The sequence below is a fragment of the Gossypium arboreum genome, chromosome 6 (genome assembly GCF_025698485.1).
Source record: "Gossypium arboreum isolate Shixiya-1 chromosome 6, ASM2569848v2, whole genome shotgun sequence".
Taxonomy (NCBI): domain Eukaryota; kingdom Viridiplantae; phylum Streptophyta; class Magnoliopsida; order Malvales; family Malvaceae; genus Gossypium; species Gossypium arboreum.
The window spans coordinates 119,589,783-119,617,353 of NC_069075.1; the positions used below are offsets into that span (position 1 = coordinate 119,589,783).

Consider the following 27,571-nt stretch of genomic DNA (forward strand, 5'->3'; position numbering starts at 1 on the left):
GAAGCTTTGGTCCACTTAAAAATAAAAGGGGAATTCGCCTTCTACGCAACTCGAACCTAGGCACTATGCTACACTCCCAGCGTCTCTACCACTAGACCGAGCTTCCTTTTGTGTTACCTTTTAACCCCAACTATACATAAGGCTTCCCTGTGTCGTTCCCTGATATAAAGAAAAAATAAAACACTTTTGCACATGCTGGGAGTCGAACTCCAGCTCTTCTTCCCACTACCTAGCATGCTAACCACTGGGCCAAGTACACTTCTTCATGCCCAGTCTTGCCCAATTTATTTTATAAGCCTTATGCCCAGATTCCCTCTACGAGGCAAAAATTAAAACAATTTTTTCGTAGAGTTTAAACAGCAAAACAATAATACTTTTATAAATATATATATATATTTTCCTATCTAATAATAATAATTTTATAAATATATCTAATAATAAAATTTCAAATATCAATAATACAAGAAATAATAATAATAATTTTCAAAAAAATTTCAAACATACATACAAGAATATTTTTCTAATAATAATAATTTTATCTCATAATACTAATTAAAATTTCATAAAATTTAAAATATCCGTAATAAAAAATACAAGAAAATTTTCTAGTAGTAATTTAATTCAAAAAATTTTCTTAAACGATAATATTTAAAACTTCTTAATTATTCAGGTTTTCTTCTATCCGAATCCCAGACTCAAAGCCCAACTCTTCTAGGCCCCAAATTCAGGGTGTTACATAATAAGTATTTCATATACTTACTTCTGTTATTATTTTTGTAACGCCCCAAACTTTAAATTTTTGTTTTTGCGAATGTGTGACACAAATATCTGTCTACTTGAGTGGCTAAGTGTTCTGGGTGTGTGTGGGAGGCCACAAGTTCAAGTCATGACTTTTGGGAAAATTTTTGTATATTTACGATTAAATCTCAATCTTTGGTCAATAGGCTTTAATTTAATTGTTGATAAGCTTATATCAGAACGGGTCTACTGGTTCGGTGGTTAAGTAAGGTGTTGGTGTGCTAGTGGTCTTAAGTTTGAATCCATATGTGTGCAAGGGCGTTATTTTTGCTATTTGTTCCATGTAAGGGTTTGAACTAAACTAAAATGCCGAGTAGTGGATGTGTAGTGGGAAGTGTGGGGAGCGAATTAAGGGATTGGGTTAGTGTTTTAGTTTAACCATTATTCCCTTCTCAAATTCAGTTTTCTCCCTCTTACTGAAGGAAATTTTTGAAGTTTTCCCTCATCTTTTCCCTGCCAAAATTTTTCCTTGCTTCTCTCCCTTTTTCGAATTTTATTTTTCTTCCTTCTTGTGCAGCGGTTCTCTCCCTCTGTTCGGTAAGTTTCTGTTGACGGAGTTTTTATTTGTTGCTTTTAAGTTCATGATTAATGGGATTTCGTTAATGTCAGTTTCAGGAATATTTAAGGACTCATAATCAATTGCTGGAGATTTTGGATTAGTGAGAATCGCAATGGTTCGATCGAAGGTAAGTTTAAACCACTCGACAGAGGTGTATTTTGATTCGGGTTCGGTAAGTCTCCCTCATCTCTTTCGTCGCAGTTGATAATGATTACTTAGTAATGTGTTTATTCTTCTGCTAATGGCGTTGGAAGAGGCTGTGGATGATAAATCGCATATATCGTCTCTTGGTATCATTTTCGAGGAGCTATTGTTGGTGGTAAGCCAAGTTCTATTCGTTTCTATGTATCGAGTTCGCTTGAGAAACCACGAAAATTGATATTGGTATTTCGATTTTAGGCCTTCGAGCACTTGGGAGTGGCTTTTGCGTCAAAAACGATATAGGTGTGTATTCGATTGAATAGAAAACGAGGTTTCAGCTAAAGCCGCAAACCTCACTGTAGATGCCACACAAGCGTGTGGTCGCCCGTGTGGTAGGCCATGTGTCATAACACGGGCGTGTGATCTACAAGGCCAGGCCGTGCGCACAAGACACAGCCGTGTAATGGCCAGGTAGGCCATGTGCGACACACAGGCTAGACTGATTTAGGTCGTGTGGGAATTTGGGTCAGGTAGTGTGATCCACACGGGCCAAGGCCAATCTGGGCATGTAGGCCACACAGGCGTGTGGGTCCACACGGGCAAGCCACATGGGCGTGTGAGCCTATTTTTATTGAAATGACTGTTAAGGTTGCACGGGTCACCCAAGTCGACTGTGAACCTTCCGTAGGGTCGGTAACCACTACTTAGACTGTAACACCCCTTACCCGTACCCGAGGCCGGGATAGGGTACGAGGCATTATTGGACTTAAACGTACACAATTTCATAAAATCGTGCCATAAAATTTCAACCAATTCAAAAACATTCAAACACATGCATATCGTCCCTTATACGGGCCTACGAGGCCCAAAACATACATCGGAGGTGGTTCGGGACTAAACTGAGAACTCACTAACTTTTTACAACACTTAGAAAATTTTCTAGTTTGGAGAGTCACACGCCCAGGTGGGTAGGCCATGTGGTCACACACGCTCGTGTGGCTCGGGACACACCCGTGTCCTCAGTCCGTGTAACTCTCTATTTATGACATCAGCAATGAAATAGATTCACACGGCCAAGTCACACACTCATGTGCTAAGGTCGTGTCCCCTCCACGGCTGAGACACACAGCCATATCTCTGCCCGTGTGGCCAACACTTAGGCTACTTTCCAAGCCTTGGTCAACCATAATCTCTCACACATTTATACACCATCAAAGGCACATAACATGGCATCTATTTAGTGATTAAACATTTTCAATTAAGCCACAAATATAACATTTGCATGTCATCATACTTGTATTTCTCATACTCATTTTATAACAAGTCTAGACATACCAAACCATATTCATTTGGCCTTGTCATCTTCAATTCCACTTATAACCTTATACCATGGTTATCTTCATGCTAATATTCTCAACTTAATCATCTAGCATTCATAGTCATGTCTAATTTATAACCTTAATGTCACACATCACACACTCACATTAACATGTTTCTTTAAGGCAATCCACACCAATTTCATTCTTCATCAACATTATTAACTTACTCTAAATTTACACTTTTATACTAAGAATATGGTCACATCTATTGATCAAAGTTCATCCATCAAATATGCATACCATATCATACATCCATCGATAAAAAGACATCACAACATGCACATCATCAAGACATTAGAACAGTCAAGCAAAATCAATTAGGTTTACAGCCCAATGATCAAATATAAGCCATATGTCATGGCTCTATACAAATGAATCTGTAATGCCCCAAAAATATAGGGCCTGTAATTTTGCATGATTTGGCATAAATTCCATGTTTACTTTAATGGCTAGGTGATTTGGGTGTGTTTAGGAGTGTCTAGGAAGTCCTGGGTTCAAGCTCTGGCTTTTGCAGAATTTTTGATTTTGCTCTCAAAAGAATCTGGATACTGGCACATGGGCTTTATAAATAAATGTGGTAGATTTATGTCACAAGATGAGTTGGTGATCCAGTGGTTGTGGCGTCATTATGGTGGCAAGGGATCTTGAGTTCGAAATGCATGGAATGCAAAGGGATATTTATTTTATTTCTTTGTGGTGAGAGAGGTGGAGTTTGACTGAAACTCTACTGGATAAGGTTTGAATTGGTCAATGAGGAGAGAATAAGGGGGTGTGGTTGGTTGTAACACCCCGTACCCGAGACTGTCGCCGGGGTCGGACACGAGGGGTTAACAGACTTCGTTCACTTAATTTCACCGTTCATAAAAAAAAATTTCCAGACAGCTGGCTAACTGTGTCACTGTCACCTTAAAAATCATATCTTGAGTTCTACAACTCGAAAATCAGTTTCGTGATTTTTCCATAAAACTAGACTCATATATCCATCTACAAATTTTTTTCTAGAATTTTTGGTCAAGTAAATTAGTACAGTTTATTAGTTAAAGTCTCCCCTTTTCCAGGGTGCGACTACACTGACCTTCATGCATTACGACCTGGATATATTCCTGTAAAAGGCTTCAATACTGATGCTGTTTATTTCTATAGAAACTAGACTCAAAAAGGAATATATACATATATGGCATGACTTCTAAATGTCTCGGGTTAATTTATAATGAATTTCCAAAGTCGGAACAGGGAATCCAGAAACCGTTCTGGCCCTGTTTCACGAAAACCCAAATATCTCTTAACATACAACTCATATGACCGTTTCGTTTCTTCCATATGAAAGTAGATTCATCAAGGTTCATTTACATAATTTATTCACTATTTAATTCCATTCCTACTATTTTTAGTGATTTTTCACATCCACATCGCTGCTGCTATCAGCATCTGCCTTTAAGGTAGACTTTACCTATTTCATAGTTTCCATGATTCAATTAGCCCTTTTTGCATACATAGCACAAAGTATAATCATGATTAACCATTCCAATGGCTAATCGTTTCCAAACATTTCCATACCTCTTAGTGATCAACATACAAACGATTATAGTACTATGCTAAAAACGTATATAAGCCATTTTCGCATGGCTATCCAAAGTTTTACATACCAAAGTTCAAACAAACATAATAGCCTATACATGCCGAAATGTTCTCTTAGACCATCTAAGAAGAAGATACCAAAAAGTTGCTAGTCGGTGTGATGACTTCGATGACGGTCCCGAATACGCAAAAAGTCGAGTCCAAGAAACCTAAAATGGGTGACAAGCAAACACCGAATGAGTATATAACTCAGTAAGTCATAAGCAATGCACTACCATCCATTAATAACATTATCACAAGAGGAAACAAAATGGAACGAGGCTAATTACTCCATCCAAACCGAACTATACCATAGTTCCTTAGACCTTTCGATTCAATCTCATACCAAGTTACACATTCACATTCCATATACTAATCAATAGGATATTTGAGGCATTTTTATACATCATTTTGTTTTCGTTACGATCATACAACTAAATGACCTTTCACTTATTCCACGATAATTCTTATGTACGTGACTTAAATTAAAATTGTCACATAGGTTCAAAACTTACCAAGCTCAACTCCAAATATAAACATAGCACCTATTAGCCATGAACTCAAGGTACTCACCCTTTCCGCTGTCCGAAATCGACTCGGTAAGGTCGCACCCTTAATATAAATAATTGATAGAAATATATATATATTGGGTTCGCACACATAGTGCTTAATAATCAACCACGTACACTTAGTGCCATGCATTTCAAGCCCGCACACTTAGTGCCAATCTCACAACCGTGAACACTTATTGCCCGCACACTTAGTGCCGAAAACCAGCCACTATATACGCTTCACTTCCTTTTTACATTCGACAATTTCATCTCTACATACATATACATTTGTATACATTTCATCTCATTAAACACAATTGCATAGGTATTACGATCATTTAAATCAATACCAACTATATGCTTAATGACTTACCTTGTGTTGGGTAAAATAATTCCAAGTCGGCTACTCGATGACCTTCGATTTCCCTTGTTGGACGCTCTCCTTTAGGATCTTGAGCTTAAACAAATAAATTAACTCATTCAACCGCTTTACTACATATATGGGTATTCACATTTTAATGATTTTATGACATACGAACGGCATGGTAAAATTTTTATCTTGCTACCTTATGCTCTTAGCTATTCGGCTAATAACCATATGCTATCGCCCTACTATCAATAATCCAATCACACATGCATATATATATATATGGCCGAATGTACAAAGCTTAGACTCATCATCACCTATGCTCTTAATTTGATGGCCGAATATGCATACATATATATATATATATATAATATCAATTATACTATCATCTTTAATTCACTTAAACACAAAATTTCATCTCATGAACACTTGACTGAATTTTTCCTAATCTAGCATGGCTTCACATATATTTGTAACATCCTATAAATCCACATATATCACATTTCTACATAAATTTTCTTTTACTTTTCCTCTACTTCCATTCACAACATCAAAAGCACCATACACATGTATCATTACAAAGCTTCACACTTAGCATGCAAATGACATCAACACAAATCCACCTTAGCCGAAACTTAACTCATCTTCATGCCTCATCACCACAACATCAAACATCAAACATCAACCAAGAATACAACACCCATGGCCGAATATCATCCCCTTCTCATAGCAAAGATTTAAACCATGGGCTAGGTAGAACTCAAACTAACAACAAAAAACATGCATGAATCTCATGGACAACATCAAACATACCTTAGTCTAGCAAACTACCATAGCTGATCTTCTCAAGCTCTTCCCCCCCTTCTTCTTAGAACATTCGGCCAAGGAAGAAAAATGTGAAAGGATGGACACTTTTTTTTTTCCTTTGTTTTCATCATATGCCCTTTTTTTTTTCTTTCATTATTCTATTCTTTCTAACATAACCACTAACCCAACATGTTTGCAACATGTTTCCACTCCTAGCATGGCCGGCCACCATGCTTAAATTTTGGGTAAATTGACATGCAAACCCATCATTTTCACAACATGCATTAATAGACCACTTTACATTTGCCTAGCACATTTCTAAATTTTCTCACACAAGTCCTATTTGATAAAATTCACTTACAATTAACAAAATCCAAACATGAAATTTTCACACATGCATATGTACATATAATGAGCATCAACTATGACGGTTAATTATTTTTACGACTCGGTTTAGCGGTCCCGAAACCACTTTTCGACTAGGGTCAATTTAGGGCTGTCACATTGGTAGTTGGGTGTTATGAAGGAGAATTAGGAGGAGGAAATCAAGGAATTTAAAACTTGGAGAGTTGTAGCTGATTGGGGAAGCTTGTGTGTGAAAATTCAGCTAGGGCTCTCTTTTCTGGGTATTTCGGCATTTTGAGAGTGTTTTGCGGCATTTTGAGAGTGTTTTGGGGCATTTTCTCTTTGTGCCAATTTCAAGTTTTGGTGTTGTGACACCTAGTTTCGGTTTTTCCTAAGTGCCGAATTTTCTTGTTTTCTCTTCTCTTGTGATCGTGCCCTACCTGGGTGACCAAATTGCTTTTGGGCATTTTCTTTACTTTCTTTCTTTAAGTCGAACGTTGCCTTTTCCTCCTATCAATCTTAACTCTTCATTTGGCCGAACCTTTGTCCCTCTTCTCTCATATTCAAGTTGACTATACTTTTCTTTCTTTCTCTCTCTTTGTTCAAGTTTCAATGGTGAGGGTTCTAATCATTCATTTCAGATTGCAATCTTTAACCCTCTGCGTGATATGAGGTTCGTTGGGTCCTAGGTGTCTCGAGGGGTTTATTAAAAGTACGAAAGCTTTCGAAACCTCTTTTTTTATTTCGATCTAAGGTAATCCTATTCTCAATTATTTGGTTCAACTGGGGATAGATGTGGTTATGTTGTATTATGGTCGAATACTTGTTCCCTAATCTAAGGGTTGTGCCTTTTGGATTCTTGCATATCAACCCTTAGGTTAGGCAGTCGTAACTAATAGATGACTCTTTTCGTAGTTAATCAACAAGGAAGGGTGATCTGTTCTAGCCAACTATCGTAGAGGAGTAGCGGTATTTTCTCAACCAAGGTGAGCAAGGGTTGTCGATTGGGGGGTAAAACTGATTACAAACCCTAATGGTTGTAAAGCTGATATGTGTATCTTGGTTGATTATAGGTTCGGAGAGTGTGGATCTTAGCTAGTTTTCGCAAAAAGGTGTGTAACTATACACCCAATTTTGCTACTGTCAAAACATTGGATAAAGGTGTTTATTCACACCACTATGTTACTGTGAATCAGCAAAAGCCGAAAAGCCGAAAAGCTAAAACTTTGGCATTTGAGGCCTCACGAGCATGCGAACACTCGTGTGGTAAACCGAGCCCATGAATCATGGGTGACAGACTGTAGAGGCCACCACGAGCGTTCTTGTTGGCTTGGGCCGTTATAGGCCTCGTTAGGCCGAGATGGGCTATGTGGGCCCAATGGGCTCGTGGGCCCCACAGGGATAAAATTTACGGTAAGTGACAAATAATGGAGTGGGCTATGATGATCGTATAGTCGCGACTGAATTTAGGCTAAATGGGTCACACGAGCGTGTGGGTCCACTTGGGTCGAGTAATGGGCCTTGGGCCCATTTACACTTTTTTGGCCATATAGGGTATCTGAGTCGTTAGAGACGACTGTATACCTTTTGAAAGGTTGTAATCTGTACCGAGACCCCAAAATTAGTTAAATGACCAAAATAACCTACGAAATGACCATTATACCCTTAGTGGTGGGTTAATTGATGTGTGTATGGCATTTATATGACTGGTTTGAGTATGACATACTGCATACATGTAATGTTTATGACACGACATACTGCATGGGGTTGGGTTTCTAATTTAGAGGAAGTATTGTATTAATGGCTTTGCCAAGTAATTACTACTCTGCTGGCTTTGTCGCATTTACTGTTATTAGTAGCTTTGCTGCGTTACTGTTAGCAGCTTCGCTACGATATTGGTGTGTTGGCTGGGTGGGTCGATTTAATCCCCACATGGTGTGTTGGTTGGTACAGGTAGTGTGTTGGTTGGATTGGGGTAGGTTACATGACTGCACTGTACTGATACTGGATTGGGCTTAGGCCCACACTGTTACTGTATAGGGCTAAAGCCCAAACTATTCAGTTACTAAATAGGGCTACGACCCAGATTGTTCTGCATGTACTATTTACTGTCTGACTGTTTAGGGGATTACATACTGAGTTTTCGCAAACTCACTCTTTCTTTTAATTGTACAGGTAATCCCCAGTCTTAGACGATTTAGAACTGTGAGGGACTCGAAGGTGGCCACACGATCGCGAATGATTTACTTATGACTTTATTTATTTAAAGATTTTATACTTGGGTTTTACTTATGTAATAAGATCGTTTGTGGGTTTTAATTTTTAATTGGGCTTCGGATTATATATTTTTAAACTGCTAGTCTAGGTAAAGACGAGTTTTTAAAACAATTATTGTTTTCTAAAACACGCGTTTTAAGCTTCATCGCCTTAAAAATCTTCCACGTTTTTAATCAATTTAATATAACACTGATGGTTAATGTGACAGCCCAAAATTGACCCTAGTCGGGATGTGGTTTCGGGACCACAAAACCGAGTCACAAAAATAATTAGGTGTTATATTCTGTGCTTATTGTATGTGGAATTAGTATGTGTAAATATTTCGTGCCTTGATTTTATTAATTAGGTGCTAATTTATAAGAAAGGACCCATGTGATAGGACTTGAAAATGCGATAGGTGAAATTTTAAGTGGCCAAATAATGCATGAAGTAAAGACATGAGGGATTTGCATGTCAATTTAGCCAAACTATAGGAAGTGGCCGGCCATGGTAATGAAGATAGACAAAATGTGATGGGTAATGAATATAATAAACATGTTGTGATAACATGTTGTGGGAGGAACAATAAAATATGAGGGGAGTGGGAAGAGAAACCAAGGTTGTTTCATCCTTGCCCGCCCCCCCATTGTGCCGTAACTAGAAAAAAAAAAAAGAAGAAAAGTGTTCATCCTCCTTAGCTTGGCGAAACTCAAAGGAAGAAGGGAGATAGCCAATCGGTCACCCTTAAGCTTGGAACAAGGTAAGTGATTTCATGTTAGTTCTTGAAATATTAGCATACATTAAGCTAGTTACTAAGTTTCCTACTTAGCCTTGTCAAAATCTTGATTGTGTGGTGATAATGGGTAATCGGCCATGGAAGAAATGGAGGAAAATGATTGTTGTCTTGTGTTTTAAGGAGAAATGGTGGATGGGTGAAAGAAACAAGTTTTTGTTCTTGTTTCTTCTTGGCCGATTCTAAGGGCGCAACCATTCGGTTTCTAAGCTATAAATAAAGTGAGAAATTCATGTGAATTCTTGAAACGTTAGATGAAATTGAGCTAGTTACCAAGTTCTCTAGGTAACCCATGCTAGAAATTTTGATTTTGGGTTGACTAGGATTTTCGGCCATAGTGGTCATTGGGGATTAAGGTTTATGTTTCATGCTAAACTTGATGAATCTTGGTGTATGGGTGTTTGAACTAAACTAATGATCAAATAGATGCACAAATACAAAGTAAGAAGAATCGGCTATTGTATGTAATACTATTGCTGAATGTGAAAATACTATACTTGAGTAATGAATGTGGTTGGAGTTGATAATACGAAAGGAATGCTTAAATGTGTTTGTTTAAAGAAGAAATTGATGAAGAATGTATGTGAACCTAGCAAGTGTATTCGGCTTAGTACCTTATAATGTGAAAACCTTGGAATTTATTTTTGATTTCGTATGTATGACCAAGAACAATCGGCCTTATAATGGCGTTTTGGTTTAAAAGTCGATCGATAGTTTATAATAAAATGAGTTGATATGAGATGCTGAATGTGATTAACAAGTAAACATTATTGAGAAAAATATTGAATACTTCTACTTGCATTCGTTAAGCTCAAGAGCAAAGGGGAGCTAAATCCGATAAAGGGAAGGAAAAAGTGATCGAATAGCCGTTGAAGCCGTTCGACAAAGATCCGAGGTAAGTCCTCAAGAAATGACCCTACTCGAATTATGTGAAATGAAATATGGATGTGTAATGATTATTGATTTATGTGTGTATGAGTATTTGAATGATACCCGGGCTAAGTCCCGAAGGCGATTATGCAAGTGATATGTTTGTGTTTGAGCCTTAGTAACGAAAATGAAACGTGGATGTGTAATGATTATTGATGTATGTGTGTGCATGAGCAATTGAATGATATCCGGCTAAGCCCCAAGACATTTATGCTAGTAATTATATCCGGTTAAGACCAAGGCCATTGTGCTAGTGACTACATCGGGCTAAGACCCAAGGCATTCGTGCAAGTTGTTAAATCCGGGCTAATACCAAGGCATTTGTGCAAGTCGTTCTATCGGGCTAAGACCAAGGCATTCGTGCATGTGGTTATATCCGGTTGTATTCCGAAGAAGCTTGGGCTGGAGGTAAGCGTTGGTTGCTGTAATAAATTTAATTAGTACGCTCGAAAAGTCCAAAGGATAAGGTATGTTTATATGTGCATTGGAAAAGTCGATATGTTGAGTAACATTCGCTCAATCGACTAACGAGTTTTCAGCTATTGAATTGGTTGATATCTTGTGAAAGTATACAATGATGAAGTGTGAAGCAAGTATGATTATGTGAATGTGTATTAATGAAATGATTCATTTGGCTATGTGAATGTAATGCCTTAGTTAAAGCTGATTTTATTGCTTGAGACTTACTAAGCATAAAAATGCTTACCCCGTTGCTTTGGCTCTCTGTTTTATAGATTTTGCTCGTTAGCGATCGGATTCGGGATCATTAAAGTCGAAGTCATCTACACTATCAAAGCCTCCATTTTGGTATAATTTTGGTCGAACTTTGAAATGGCATGGATAGGACTACCCTAATGTTGAAGGTCATGTACCTTTCGATTTTGTGTAAGCTTGGATAGCCATGCGAAAATGGCTTATATATGTTTTTAGTATGATTCTATAATAGTTTGTATGATAATCATTATGGGGTATGAAATTGTCTGAAAGGATTAGCCATTGGAATGGTTAATCATAATCACACTTTGTGCTATGTGTGCAAAAAGGGCCATTTGAATCGTGGAAATCATGAAATAGGTAATGGTTACTTTGAAAACAGATGCTGGCAGCAGCAGTGGTATGGTTTTGAAAAATCACCAAAATTTTTAGGAATGGTATTAAATAATTAATAAATTATGTAAATGAACCTTAATGAGTCTACTTTCATATGGAATAAACGAAACGGTCATAGGACTTACATGTTTAGAGATATTAAAGCTATTGTGAGATAGGGCCAGAACGGTTTCTGGGTCCCCTGTCGCAACTTTAAAAATTTATTATAAATTATCCAGAAAGAATTAGGAGTCATGCCTTATATTTACAGATTCCATTTTGAGTCTAGTTTCATTAGAAACAAACGGCACCAGTATTAAAGCCCTGTATAGAGATATATTCAAGTTGTAACACGCGAAGGTCAGAGCAGTCAATCCCTGTAACATGGGTGACTTTAACTAATAAACTGTACCAATTGGCCTGACCAAAAATCCTAGAAATAAATCCATGGATGGATATATGAGTCTAAATTCAGGGAAAATTTACGGAATCAGTTTCCAAGTTTTGAAACTCGAGATATGATTTTTAAGGTGACAGTGATGCAGATTTCCAGCCTGTCTGGAAATGTCAAATTGGTGGGTGAAATATGTGGATTTGGCTTGTTAACCCTCGTGTCCGACACGGTGATGGTCTCGGGTTCGGGTGTTACAATTTTATTGGTATCGAGCCACGGTTTAGTCGATTCTAGGACTACCGTGATATGTTTGGGGTCTAGCTATACATGCCATTAAATGATGAATTGATAGTGTGGTGATTTCGACAATTTGACTTTGTGTTTGTTTATAGCAATGGATCCCGATCCCAACCGAGCAATAGCTGATGATGTGAAGAGTGTGGCGCTGCTCCGCGCAAGGGACAGCGCCAATGACTCTCAACCTATGGCCAGCAATCCGAATGATGAGGCTAGGCAAGCCTTTTATAGTGTGATGAATGATTGGTTCAACCAATACATTCGAACTAACACGACTGCTCCACAACCTCCATTCCCGACTAATGCAACCCCGACCTACAATACCTCCGAATCGACCAAATAAGGTCAAGTAAGCCCCAATCGATGTGAATTCGTAAACATGGGGCCACCTGAATTCAAGGCTACGGATAGCGACGATGCCGAGCAAGCTGAATTTTGGTTGGATAACACTATCCGGGTGCTCGATGAGCTATCTTGTACACCCGATGAGTGCTTAAAGTGTACCATCTCCTTGCTACGCGATTCCGCCTATTATTGGTGGAGTACTCTGACTTCTGTGGTGCCTAGAGAGCAAGTGACTTGGGAATTCTTTCAAACCGAGTTCCGAAAAAAGTATATCAGTCAGAGATTCATCGACCAAAAGTGAAGGGAATTTCTTGATCTTAAGCAAGGTTCTATGTCGCCATCGACTACGAACGAAAATTTGTGAGGCTTAGCCAGACGCGCGAGAATGCATTTCGTCCAAGCTATTATGTAAACGCTCGAGGATGGGCTGAATGATGATATAAGGATGTTCGTTGGCATTCTCGAAATACGAGAGTTCGTAGTACTTGTTGAGCGAGCTTGTAAAGTCAAGAGCTTAGAAAGGAGAAACAAAAGTTGATGTGGGAACCGGAGAATTCAAAAGGTCCTCGGAAAAGTCTCTTCAACAGCATCAAGAGATTTCGAGATGATGTGAGCCGGTCTAGAGGCGCCGGGCATTTCTAGACGAGGACGCGATCGACCCGTGACCACACGAGTCACTTCAATCGCCATGGTGGAAATGATCGCCGAGAGAGGCGGAGTGTCTCGCATTGTGGCAAATGGCATTCGGGAGCTGTTGGTTCCGTGATCGCTCTGCTATAAGTGTGGATCGGCCGACCATCTTATGAAGGATTGCCCGAGGTTGCTTGAACAAAATGTAAGTCGAGTGGAAACCCGGTGCTACCATCGCCGAGGTAGGCCACCTAGAAATGTGGGCAATGTTAGTGGCGGTTAGAGAGGATCTAAAGATGCTACCATCGATCCAAGGCTCGTGCTCTGCTAGGACTTATGCCATACGCCAAGACGCCGAGGATCTTGCCTCACCGGATGTCATTACCGGTACTTTCACTCTTTTCAATACTAATGTGATTGCTTTGATTGACCCCGGTTCTACTCATTCTTACATATGTGAAACCTTAGCATCCAAAGAAGACTTTGCCTATTGAGTCTCATCGAGTTTGAAATTGGTGTCAAACCCTTTGGGTCATTACGTGCTTGTCAACAAAGTGTGCAAGAAAAGTCCCTTAGTGTTCCGAGGTTCTTGTTTTCCGGCGGACTTGATGCTTTTGCCGTTCGATGAATTCGACATTATTCTTGGTTTGGATTGGTTGACCATGCACGATGCGGTTGTAAATTGCAAGAGCAAGACTATCGATTTGAGGTGCGCGAATAACGAGATAATTCGGGTTGAGTCTACGGACTTAAAGGGGTTACCAGCTGTAATATCAGCAATGTTGGCCCGGAAATATGTAAGAAAAGGGTGCGAAGCGTACCTTGCGTATGTGCTAGATGACAAGGAATCAAAAAAGAAACCCGAATCAGTGCCAGTGGTTTGTGAATACCCGGATGTTTTCCCGGAAGAATTGTCGGGTTTACCACCTGTTCGGGAAATAGAATTTGGCATCGAATTGGTACCTGGTACCACTCCAATTTCGATAGCTCCGTATCGTATGGCACCAACGGAATTAAAGGAGTTGAAAGCTCGCTTGCAAGAATTGGTGGATGAGGTTTTGCTCGCCGAAGTTTTTCGCCTTTGGGTGCGCCGGTGTTGTTTGTGAAAAGAAGGATGGAACCATGAGGTCGTAGATCGACTATCGTCGACTTAATAAAGCGACGATAAAGAACAAATATCCGTTACCACGTATCGATGACTTGTTCGATCAACTGAAGGGAGCCTCAGTGTTCTCGAAAATAGATTTGAGATCGGGCTATTATCAATTGTGAATTCAAGATTCGGACCTACCCAAGACTGCCTTCAGAACGAGATATGGTCACTATGAGTTCCTAGTGATGCCGTTTGGGCTTACTAATGCCCCTGCGGTATTTATGGATTTAATGAATCGGATCTTCAGACCATATTTGGATCGATTCGTAGTCGTGTTCATTGATGACATCTTGGTCTATTCAAGAAATGAGACCGAACATGCTTGAACACCGAGGTTAGTGCTGCAAATTTTACGGGATAAGCAATTATATGCTAAGTTCAGCAAGTGTGAGTTCGGTTAAGAGAAGTTAGCTTCTTGGGTCATGTGGTATCTGCGACGGTATTCGAGTCGACCGAATAAAATTTCAGCCATACTTAATTGGAAGCCTCAGAAATATTACCGAGGTTCGAGCTTTTGGGGCTTGCCGCTTATTACCGACGATTTGTAAAGGTTTCTCAACGATAGCCACGCCAATGACGGCTTACTCCAAAAGGATGTTAAGTTCGAATGGACGGAGAAATGTCAGAAAAGTTTCGATCAACTGAAAACTTATTTGACTGAAGCCCCAATTCTAGTGCAACCCGAATCTGGCAAAGAGTTTGTCATCTATAGTGACGCCTCCCTACTTGGGTTAGGTTGCGTATTGATGCAAGAAGGTCGAGTTGTGGCCTATGCGTCGAGGCAATTAAAGCCACACGAGAAAAATTATCCGACCCATGATCTCGAATTGGCTGCCATCGTATTCGCCTTGAAGATTTGGCGACATTACTTATTTGGTGAGAGGTGCCATGTGTACTCGGATCACAAAAGTCTCAAATATTTGATGACCCAAAGAGACTTAAATCTGCGACAAAGACGTTGGCTCGAGCTGTTAAAGGATTATGAGCTGGTCATTGACTATCACCCGAGAAAGGCGAATGTGGTTGCGGATGCCTTGAGTCGTAAATCATTATTCGCTTCTAGCGATGAATGTGCACTTGTCCGCTCGATCCGACAACGTGTTAGTAGCTGAATTGAAAGCCAAACCATTATTGATACATCAAATTTGTAAAGCTCGGAAGGTCGACGATGAGTTGGTTGCAAACGGGTCGAGTGTGTTCGAACAAGGAATCGGAGTTTCGGATCGATGATGACGATTGTTTGAGGTTCGAAGTCGTCTGTGTGTTCCAAGGAATTGAACTTATTTCGATAATTCTGAATGAAGCCCATTGTAGCCGAATGGCAATCCACCCGGGGAGTACGAAGATGTACAACGATTTGAAACGTCGGTTTTGGTGGCATGGTATGAAACAAGACATCTCCGAATTTGTTTCGAGATGTTTAATATGTCAACAAGTGAAAGCGGAACATCAAGTGCCTTCAGGATTACTTCAGCCAATCACGATACCCAAGTGGAAATGGGATCGAGTCACAATGGACTTCGTATCTGGACTGCCATTGTCGGTGAGTAAGAAGGATGCGATTTGGGTCGTTGTAGATAGATTGACTAAGTCGGCTCACTTTGTCTCCGTACGTACGGACTTTTCAATGGACAAACTAGCCGAACTGTACGTTTCTCAGATTGTGAGATTGCACGGGGTGCCTATTTCCATCGTGTCGGATAGAGATCCGAGATTTACCTCGCGATTTTGGAAAAAGTTGCAAGAAGCTTTGGGTACCAAGTTGCATTTCAGCACCGCCTTTCACCCCCAAACCGATTGTCAATCCGAGCGGATAATTCAGATACTTGAGGATATGTTGAGATGTTGTATCCTCGAGTTCAGTGGTTCATGGGAACGGTATTTGTCGTTGATTGAATTCGCTTACAACAACAGCTTTCAATCAAGTATTAAGATGGCACCCTACGAGGCTTTGTACGGTCGTAAATGTCGTACACCATTGTTTTGGACTGAGCTCGGTGAAAGCAAAATTTTCGGTGGATTTGATTAGAGATGCTGAATGTAAAGTGGAAGTAATCCGTGAAAGTTCAAGATAGCCTCCGATCGTCGAGAAGTCGACGCGGATCCAAGCGTAAAGACATCGAGCATCAGGTGGGAGATAAAGTGTTTCTCAAGGTTTCACCTTGGAAAAAGATACTCAGATTCGGCCGTAAGGGCAAGTTGAGCCCGAGGTTCATTGGGCCATATGAGATATCCGAGCGAGTCGGTCCAGTTGCATATCGTTTGATTTTGCCCCCTGAACTCGAAAAGATTCACGATGTCTTTCATGTTTCGATGCTTCGACGCTATAGATCTGATCCATCGCACGTGATTAGTCCAACAGAGGTTGAAATTCAAGCCAATATGAGTTATGAAGAAGAATCGATTCGTATCCTAGCACGTGAAGTGAAAGAGTTGCGAAACAAGCGAATTCCGCTAGTGAAAGTGTTATGGCTAAAACACGGGATAGAAGAAGCTACTTGGGAACCCGAGAACTCTATAAAAGAGCGGTACCCAAACCTATTTACCGGTGAGATTTTCGGGGACGAAAATTTCTTAAGTGGGGGAGAGTTATGACAGCCCAAAATTGACCCTAGTCGGGATGTGGTTTCGAGACCACAAAACCGAGTCACAAAAATAATTAGGTGTTATATTCTGTGCTTATTGTTTGTGGAATTAGTATGTGTAAATATTTCGTGCCTTGATTTTATTAATTAGGTGCTAATTTATAAGAAAGGACCCACGTGATAGGACTTGAAAATGCGATAGGTGAAATTTTAAGTGGCCAAATAATGCATGAAGTAAAGACATGAGGATTTGCATGTCAATTTAGCCAAACTATAGGAAGTGGCCGCCATGGTAATGAAGATAGACAAAATGTGATGGGTAATGAATATAATAAACATGTTGTGATAACATGTTGTGGGAGGAACAATAAAATATGAGGGGTGGGAAGAGAAACCAAGGTTGTTTCATCCTTGCCCCCCCCATTGTGCCGTAACTAGAAAAAAAAAAAGAAGAAAAGTGTTCATCCTCCTTAGCTTGGCCGAAACTCAAAGGAAGAAGGGGAGATAGCCAATCGGTCACCCTTAAGCTTGGAACAAGGTAAGTGATTTCATGTTAGTTCTTGAAATATTAGCATACATTAAGCTAGTTACTAAGTTTCCTACTTAGCCTTGTCAAAATCTTGATTGTGTGGTGATAGTGGGTAATCGGCCATGGAAGAAATGGAGGAAAATGATTGTTGTCTTGTGTTTTAAGGAGAAATGGTGGATGGGTGAAAGAAACAAGTTTTTGTTCTTGTTTCTTCTTGGCCGATTCTAAGGGAGCAACCATTCGGTTTCTAAGCTATAAATAAAGTGAGAAATTCATGTGAATTCTTGAAACGTTAGATGAAATTGAGCTAGTTACCAAGTTCTCTAGGTAACCCATGCTAGAAATTTTGATTTTGGGTTGACTAGGATTTTCGGCCATTGTGGTCATTGGGGATTAAGGTTTATGTTTCATGCTAAACTTGATGAATCTTGGTGTATGGGTGTTTGAACTAAATTAATGATCAAATAGATGCACAAATACAAAGTAAGAAGAATCGGCTATTGTATGTAATACTATTGCCGAATGTGAAAATACTATACTTGAGTAATGAATGTGGTTGGAGTTGATAATACTGAAAGGAATGCTTAAATGTGTTTGTTTAAAGATGAAATTGATGAAGAATGTATGTGAACCTAGCAAGTGTATTCGGCTTAGTACCTTATAATGTGAAAACCTTGGAATTTATTTTTGATTTCGTATGTATGACCAAGAACAATCGGCCTTATAATGGCGTTTTGGTTTAAAAGTCGATTGATAGTTTATAATAAAATGAGTTGATATGAGATGCTGAATGTGATTAACAAGTAAACATTATTGAGAAAAATATTGAATACTTCTACTTGCATTCGTTAAGCTCAAGAGCAAAGGGAGCTAAATCGATAAAGGGAAGGAAAAGTGATCGAATAGCCGTTGAAGCCGTTCGACAAAGATCCGAGGTAAGTCCTCAAGAAATGACCCTACTCGAATTATGTGAAATGAAATATGGATGTGTAATGATTATTGATTTATGTGTGTATGAGTATTTGAATGATACCGGGCTAAGTCCCAAGGCGATTATGCAAGTGATATGTTTGTGTTTGAGCCTTAGTAACGAAAATGAAACATGGATGTGTAATGATTATTGATGTATGTGTGTGCATGAGCAATTGAATGATATCCGGGCTAAGCCCAAGACATTTATGCTAGTAATTATATCCGGTTAAGACCAAGGCCATTGTGCTAGTGACTACATCGGGCTAAGACCAAGGCATTCGTGCAAGTTGTTAAATCCGGCTAATACCGAAGGCATTTGTGCAAGTCGTTCTATCCGGGCTAAGACCCGAAGGCATTCGTGCATGTGGTTATATCCGGTTGTATTCCGAAGAAGCTTGGGCTGGAGGTAAGCGTTGGTTGCTGTAATAAATTTAATTAGTACGCTCGAAAAGTCCAAAGGATAAGGTATGTTTATATGTGCATTGGAAAAGTCGATATGTTGAGTAACATTCGCTCAATCGACTAACGAGTTTTCAGCTATTGAATTGGTTGATATCTTGTGAAAGTATACAATGATGAAGTGTGAAGCAAGTATGATTATGTGAATGTGTATTAATGAAATGATTCATTTGGCTATGTGAATGTAATGCCTTAGTTAAAGCTGATTTTATTGCTTGAGACTTACTAAGCATAAAAATGCTTACCCCGTTGCTTTGGCTCTCTGTTTTATAGATTTTGCTCGTTAGCGATCGGATTCGGGATCATTAAAGTCGAAGTCATCTACACTATCAAAGCCTCAATTTTGGTATAATTTTGGTCGAACTTTGAAATGGCATGTATAGGACTACCCTAATGTTGAAGGTCATGTACCTTTCGGTTTTGTGTAAGCTTGGATAGCCATGCGAAAATGGCTGATATATGTTTTTAGTATGATTCTATAATAGTTTGTATGATAATCATTATGGGGTATGAAATTGTCTGAAAGGATTAGCCATTGGAATGGTTAATCATAATCACACTTTGTGCTATATGTGCAAAAAGGGCCATTTGAATCGTGGAAATCATGAAATAGGTAATGGTTACTTTGAAAACAGATGCTGGCAGCAGCAGTGGTATGGTTTTGAAAAATCACCAAAATTTGTAGGAATGGTATTAAATAATGAATAAATTATTTAAATGAACCTTAATGAGTCTACTTTCATATGGAATAAACGAAACGGTCATAGGAGTTACATGTTTAGAGATATTAAAGCTATTGTGAGATAGGGCAAGAACGGTTTCTGGGTCCCCTGTCACAACTTTAAAAATTTATTATAAATTATCCAGAAATAATTAGGAGTCATTCCTTATATGTACAGATTCCATTTTGAGTCTAGTTTCATTAGAAACAAACGGCACCAGTATTAAAGCCCTGTACAGAGAGATATTCAAGTTGTAATGCGCGAAGGTCAGAGCAGTCGATCCCTGTAACATGGGTGACTTTAACTAATAAACTGTACCAATTGGCCTGACCAAAAATTATAGAAATAAATCCATGGATGGATATATGAGTCTAAATTCAGGGAAAATTTACGGAATCAGTTTCTGAGTTTTGAAACTTGAGATATGATTTTTAAGGTGACAGTGACGCAGATTTCCAGCCTGTCTGGAAATGTCAAATTGGTGGGTGAAATATGTGGATTTGGCTTGTTAACCCCTCGTGTCCGACACCGGCGATGGTCTCGGGTTCGGGGTGTTACAGTTAATAAGGTAAACATTTTGACGAGAACTTTTGTTAAATAATAATAAAAGGATTTAAATTTAGAAACGGATTTTTACCGAAAAGATCAATTCCCGAAAAGCACTTCAATGTGACTCACCAGATTCGGCCATAACGTCTAGGCTGGGTTTGGGGTGTTACAGAATCATTCTAAGCCAACTAAATTGGCCAAATCATGAAACACATATCATAAAGTACTGAGTCTCTATACATGCCACTCACTTGAAAACACTTAAGTTTTATTAATACCCCGGCTTGATAATTTGATAATGTGATGTTGTCTCCGACGATCTCCAACCTCGAGCTAACCTGACAATACTAAAAGAAATGGAAAGAAGAGGGGTAAGCTTTATAGCTTAGTAGGCCCGTACGAAAATAATAATAAGCAATTTATTAACATGCTTTTTCCAAATTCTTACAACATGTTCTAATGGCAGCACAATCGAAATTACACAAAATTCCACTATTTGCACATATTCCAGTCAAGCTATCTACTCGAGTTATAGTCACTAAATTATTTATAACTTGAGTTATGAAACTCTAAATTAAAAAACACAATTTTTTCCTGAAACTAGACTCAAATATCTTCTTACCATAAAAATTCTAGAATTTTTGGTCAAGCCAATAAGTAAAGTTTATTTTTTAAAGTTACCCATGTTCTGTTGTTTGACAGCTTCAACCTTTCTTTACTAAAAATTAATTATCTCATAGTACGGAATTCAGATAATGTTCCCGTCTATTTCTCTTGAAATTAGACTCATTAATAATTTATTCATATAAATTATAATCCATAATTATTTTTTTACAATTTTTAATGATTTTCCAAATTTAAGACAGGAGAGCCCGAAATCACTCTGACCCTGTCTCACAAAAATTCAATATCTCATAATATGAAATTCTTTTGTTCACATTACTCTATGTGAAACTAGGCTCAATAAGATTTAATCTCATATCTTATTGATAAATCGTAATTTATACATATTTTTACCCCATGTTTAACGCATTTTATGGATGATTTTCCATTAGAATTGGTGAATTCGATGCTCCTAATGCTTTAATTTCATGTTTTACACTTAGGAGAGCATAGGAGAGCGAAAGGAACGAGAAACGGGCCAAAAACGGAGAAAATGGGCCAAAGTACGAAATTAACACAGCCTGGACCTCCTCACACGGGCAGACCACACAACCGTGTCAATTTGGCAGGCTCGAGCATGGCCAAAAGTAATCGCACACGGGGATGTCCCTGCTGGGCCCAAGTTGAGTCCAATTCGGAAAAGGCTAATTTTGAGGGCTTTTAGGCATTCCAAAGCCTATAAATACACCCTAGAGAAGGAAGAAAGGGGAGCCAATTGATTCATCTCAGAAGCCGGATTCATCATCAAGACTGAAGATTTCTCCTCAATTCCCCTTCAGGAGTTTTCTTTATGTTTAGTATTCTTTATTATTCTGAGATGTTTTTTTATTTATTTATGAACTAAATCCCCTAAATACCTAAGGGGAATGAAACCTAAGATGAATCTTGTTTTTATTTCTGAATTGTATGATAAATATTTGACTTGTTCTTAATTATGTGTTCTTAATTCTTATTTTGATATCCCAGGATACCGATTCAAGATAAGCTCTTATTCAGATGAGGAATAGACCTTGTTTAAGAGTACATTTGTAATAATTAAGCGGAGTTGATTACGCGCCTAGACATAGGGTGACAAGATTTTTCTGGATTAGGGTGAGGGGATCCATAGATCGAGTTAATGCAACCCTAGAGTGTTAATTAGAGAAAAGTCTCGGTTATTCAATCTAGGGATTAGACGTTATTAGTCTTGAATAGGGATAATAATATAACTTAGGGATCTCTACGGAATAAGTTAAATGAATAAATCGTCCGATTAGGAGCCAGAATAACAAGTACAGTCTAGGTGGATTTTTCCTTAGGTATTGTCTTCATTCAATCGATTTTTCCAAAAACAATTCCCCAATTCCATTCTCTGTGTTTCTTAGTTTAGATAATCAGTTAGTTAAAACAAAAACCTCTTTATTCTTAGGCTAGATAATAAAAAGACAGTCATTACTAGTACTTTTAGTTCCTTTGGGTTCGACAATTCAGTCGTGCTAAAACTATACTACTGTTCGATAGGTACACTTGCCTACATCGCGATAATAGTTAGTTCAAGAACGAGTAATTATAAATATTTAAAACCTATCACGAAATCACGCGATCAAGTTTTTGGCGCCGTTGCCGGGGGGACTAAAATATTAGGAACACTCAATTTTTATTACTTTAGCCATTTATTTTTCGTGCACTTTAATTTATTATTATTTATTAATTTACTTTTTCCTTCTCTTGCCAGGTTTTTATAGTTTATGACTAGAAGAAATCCGTGAGGACCATTACTTTTTGACTAAGAAATCGATCATACAGTTCGCAGAAATCAAAGAGAAATAAGGCAAAGCTTAAGATACACAGAGAACGAGAAAGAAGACGATACTCAACCCCCAACCGAAGAGATGGTTGAAAACCAAGGCAATCAGCTACCTCCTGCAATTACTATTAATCAAAATCCTGCTACACGCACTATGTATGATTATGCTAAACCTTCTTTAACAGGAACTGAATTGAGCATAGTTAGACCTGCTGTAGCTACAAATACTTTTGAATTAAAACCTAACACTATTCAAATGATACAGCAATTTGTTCAGTTTGATGGTTTGCAGGATGAGGATCCCAACACTCATTTAGCCAACTTCTTAGAACTATGTGATACATTTAAAATTAATGGTGTCTCTGATGATGCCATTCGTCTCGGTTATTCCCTTTTTCATTGAGGAACAAAGCTAAACAGTGGTTGAACTCGTTACCACGAGGGTCAATTACTACTTGGGAACAAATGACTGAAAAATTTTTACTAAAATATTTTTCGCTGGCTAAAATGGCTAAATTACGTAATGATATCTCTTCTTTTGTGCACATGAATTTAGAAACACTCTATGATGCATGGGAGAGATACAAGGACCTTTTAAGAAGGTGCCCTCACCATGGGTTACTGCTTTCGCTACAGGTTCAAACATTCCATAATGGCCTGAATCCTTTGACTCGACAAATGGTTGACGCAGCTGCTGGCGGAACCATCAATAATAAAACACCTGAACATGCCTATGAGTTTATAGAGGAGATGTCACTGAATAACTATCAGTGGCAAGTCATGAAGATAAAGCTAACAAAAACAGCCGGCGTTTATAACATTGATTCGATCACCGTACTCTCTAATCAGGTAGAAATCTTAAATAAAAAGATTGATGCTTTTCTTAGTTCTTCACAAGTTCACCCAGTAATGCAGTGCGAAGCAAGTGGAGGTGGAACAAGCCATTCGAAATACCAACATTATGGCCACAACATGGATAACGAACAATTAAACTACATGGGTAATAATCCTCGACCTCAAAACAATCCATATAGTAACACTTACAATGCAGGTTGGAGGAACCACCCCAATTTCTCGTGGAGCGGTCAAGGAAATCAAAGACCACAACCACCTCCAGGCTACCAACAACCACCCTACCAATAAGAAAAGAAGCCGAACCTTGAAGAGATGCTCTCAAAGTTTATATCGGTGTTAGAAACTCATTTCTAGAACACCAAGACAGCACTTAAAAATCAACAAGCGTCGATCCAAGGGCTCAAAACTCTGATAGGCCAACTTTCCAAACTAATTTCAGAAAGACCACTAGGAAGTTTACCTAGTAACACCAAATCAAAAGAGCATGTGAAAGCAGTTACGCTAAGGAGTGGGAAAGTGTTAGTGGAAACTGAAAAGAAGCTAACATAAGAAGCCGTGGTAAGCGAAAGGGGGGAAGAAAAACCCAAAAATAGTGACAAACTAGTGCCGAAGGAATATAAACCTCCAGTTCCATACCCAACAAAATTGAAAAAAGACCACATTGATGCACAATTCGGTAAGTTTCTTGAACTTTTTAAGCAATTACATATCCACTTACCTTTTTTTGAAGCCATCTTGCAAATGCCTACATACGCAAAATTTTTTAATGAGCTTCTAACAAATAAAAGGAAATTCGAGGACTTGTCTATAGTAGAACTCAATGAGGAGTGCTCAGCCATGCTCCAAAACAAGCTGCCAACCAAACTAAAAGATCCAGGGAGTTTTACTATCCCTTGTTTAATTGGTAGTCCGAATGTTGAGAAAGCACTAGCTGATTTAGGCGCTAGCATTAATTTGATGCCATATAAAATGTTCAAACAACTTGGTCTTGGGGAACCTAAACCTACTAGGATGAGTATTCAATTAGCCGATAGTTCTGTTAAATATCCTAGAGGCATTATAGAAGACGTACTTGTGAAAGTAGATAAATTCATATTTCCTGTTGACTTTGTTGTGCTTGACATGGATGAAGATGTGAAAGTGCCCTTAATTTTGGGGCATCCATTTTTAGCCACTGCTAGGGCTGTAATAGATATGGGTGACGGTAAATTGGTACTTAGAGTAGGTGACGAGGAGATTATCTTTAAAATTTATGATGCAATGAAGTTTTCTAGGGAACAGGATAACTCATGTTATTTTATTGACTCTATTGATCATACTACTCAAGATTTTTTTCAGGAAACTTTACAAAAGGACACGACGGAACTGTATCTAGCTCAAGAAGAGGAGACAGATGATGAACCTAATGAGCATTTTTCAAGACGAATAGAATATGAGGGGATTAAGATAAACAACGAACTTAAGAAAAAACCTTCTATTGAAAAGCCTCCTAAACTGGAACTTAAACAATTACCAAACCACTTGGAATACGCATTCCTTGGAAATAATTCTACATTACCAGTTATCATTGCCTTTAACTTGCAACCCAAGGAGAAAGAGGAATTAATCCAAGTATTAAAAGAACATAAGAAGGCCATAGCTTGGAACATTTCTGACATTAAAGGAATCAGCCCTTCTTTTTGCACCCACAAAATTTTGATGGAAGATGAATACAAACCGTGTGTGCAAGCTCAAAGACGACTGAACCCCAACATGAAGGAAGTTGTAAAAGTCGAGTTAATTAAACTTCTAGATGTTGGAATTATTTATCCTATTTCTGACAGTTCTTGGGTAAGTCCAGTGCAGGTTGTCCCTAAGAAAGGAGGCATGACAGTTGTGACCAACGAGAAGAATGAATTAATCTCAACAAGGACAGTCTCAGGATGGAGAGTTTGCATAGACTACAGTAAACTGAATGATGCCACAAGAAAAGATCACTTCCCTTTGCCATTCATTGACCAAATGTTGGAAAGATTATCCGGACACATGTATTACTGCTTTCTAGACGGACTCTCTGGTTACTTCCAAATCCCAATAGCTCTTGAAGATCAAGAAAATACGATATTCACATGACCATATGGTACGTTCGCTTATCGTAGAATGCCTTTTGGATTATGTAATACTCCTGCCACTTTTCAACACTGTATGATGGTCATCTTCGACGAACTCGTGGAAGATATCATGGAAGTATTTATGGATGATCTCTCGGTATTCGGTAACTCTTTCCATCTCTGTCTTAAAAATTTAAAATGAGTTTTAATAAGATGTGAGGAAACGAACCTTGTGCTTAACTAGGAGAAATGTCACTTCTGGTTTGTATTAGGGCATAAAATTTCTAGTAAAGGGATTGAGGTGGACAAATCTAAAATGGAAACAATCAAAAAATTACCCCCTCTTAGTTTGGTTAAGGCTATTAGAACCTTTTTAGGACATGCTGGTTTTTATAGAAGATTTATTAAGGATTTTTCTAAAATAGCTAAGCCTTTGACTAAATTGCTAGAAAAAGATATACCTTTTAATTTCAATCAGGAGTGCTTAGAAGCATTCAAAACTCTAAAGGATAAATTAATTAATGCTCCAATTATAATTGCACCTGATTGGAATTTACCATTTGAATTAATGTGTGATGCGAGTGACTTTGCAGTAGGTGCAATACTGGGACGGCGGAGAGACAAGCATTTTCAACCTATCTATTATGCTAGCAAACTTTGACATCTGCACAAGAGAATTATACTACTATGGAAAAAAAGTTGCTAGCTGTGGTTTTTGCTTTTGATAAATTTCGATCATATCTCATATTATCTAAAGTTGTTGTTGACACTGACCATTCTGCCCTTCACTACCTTTTAACTAAAACTGATGCAAAACCTCGACTTATTCGATGGATTCTCCTATTGCAGGAATTCGATTTGGAAATTCAGGATAAGAAAGGAGCTGAAAATCTCGCGGCTGATCATTTGTCCAGGCTTGAGAACTCCAATACGAGAGAACTAGATGAAGTTGAAATAAATGATTCGTTCCCTGAAGAACAATTTTTCGCTATATCTAACTCCGAGGTACTTTGGTTTGCAGACATCGCAAATTTTTTAACTGCTAACATTATCTCAAAAGGGTTAACACACCAGCAAAAGAAGCGATTCTTTAATGATGTGAAAAACTACTTTTGGGACGACCCCTTTCTGTTTCGTAGATATGTAGATCACGTTATTAGAAAATGCGTTACAAGATCAGAAACATCAAAAATATTGGAACATTGTCATCAGGGCCAACCGGAGGACGCTATAGTGGAACTAAGACCGCACACAAAATACTTAAATCAGGTTTTTATTGGCCCTCGTTATTCAAAGATGCTAATAGGTACGTTACCTCATGTGACAAATGCCAACGGACAGGTAACATATCTAGACGTGATGAAATGCCTCAAAACTATATGCTTTCATGTGAAATATTTGACGTTTGGGGTATCGGTTTCATGGGCCCATTCCCCAGTTCATTTGGGAATAAATACATCTTAGTAGCAGTTGATTACATGTCCAAATGGGTGGTAGCCCAAGCTCTACCTACTAATGATGCTACAGTGGTAGTACGTTTCCTTAAGAAACTGTTCTCGAGATTTGGAACACCTAGAGTAATTATCAGTGACAGGGGCACTTATTTTTGTAATACCCAATTTGAAAAAACCTTAAGAAATACGGAGTTCATCATAGAACAGACACCCCATACCATCCTCAAACTAATGGACAAGTTGAAGTAGCAAACCAAGAAATCAAACGGATCCTTGAAAAAACAGTAGAATCAAACAGAAAAGATTGGGCAATGAAAGTAGACGACGCCTTATGGGCTTACAAAACTGCTTTTAAAACCCCCATAGGAACATCACCTTACAGACTTGTTTATGGAAAAACTTGTCATCTACCATTCGAACTAGAGCATTAAGCTTTTTGGGCTATTAAATTTCTAA

The 27,571-nt window shown here is 38.5% G+C and overlaps 1 non-coding gene across 1 annotated transcript; it reads right to left on the bottom strand.

Moving 5' to 3' along the window:
• Positions 1 to 23,229: 23,229 nt before the first annotated feature.
• LOC128294844 (small nucleolar RNA R71) lies at positions 23,230 to 23,336 on the bottom strand. Its single transcript, XR_008285151.1, has one exon. It is a non-coding gene; the product is annotated as a small nucleolar RNA R71 (small nucleolar RNA).
• Positions 23,337 to 27,571: the final 4,235 nt, after the last annotated feature.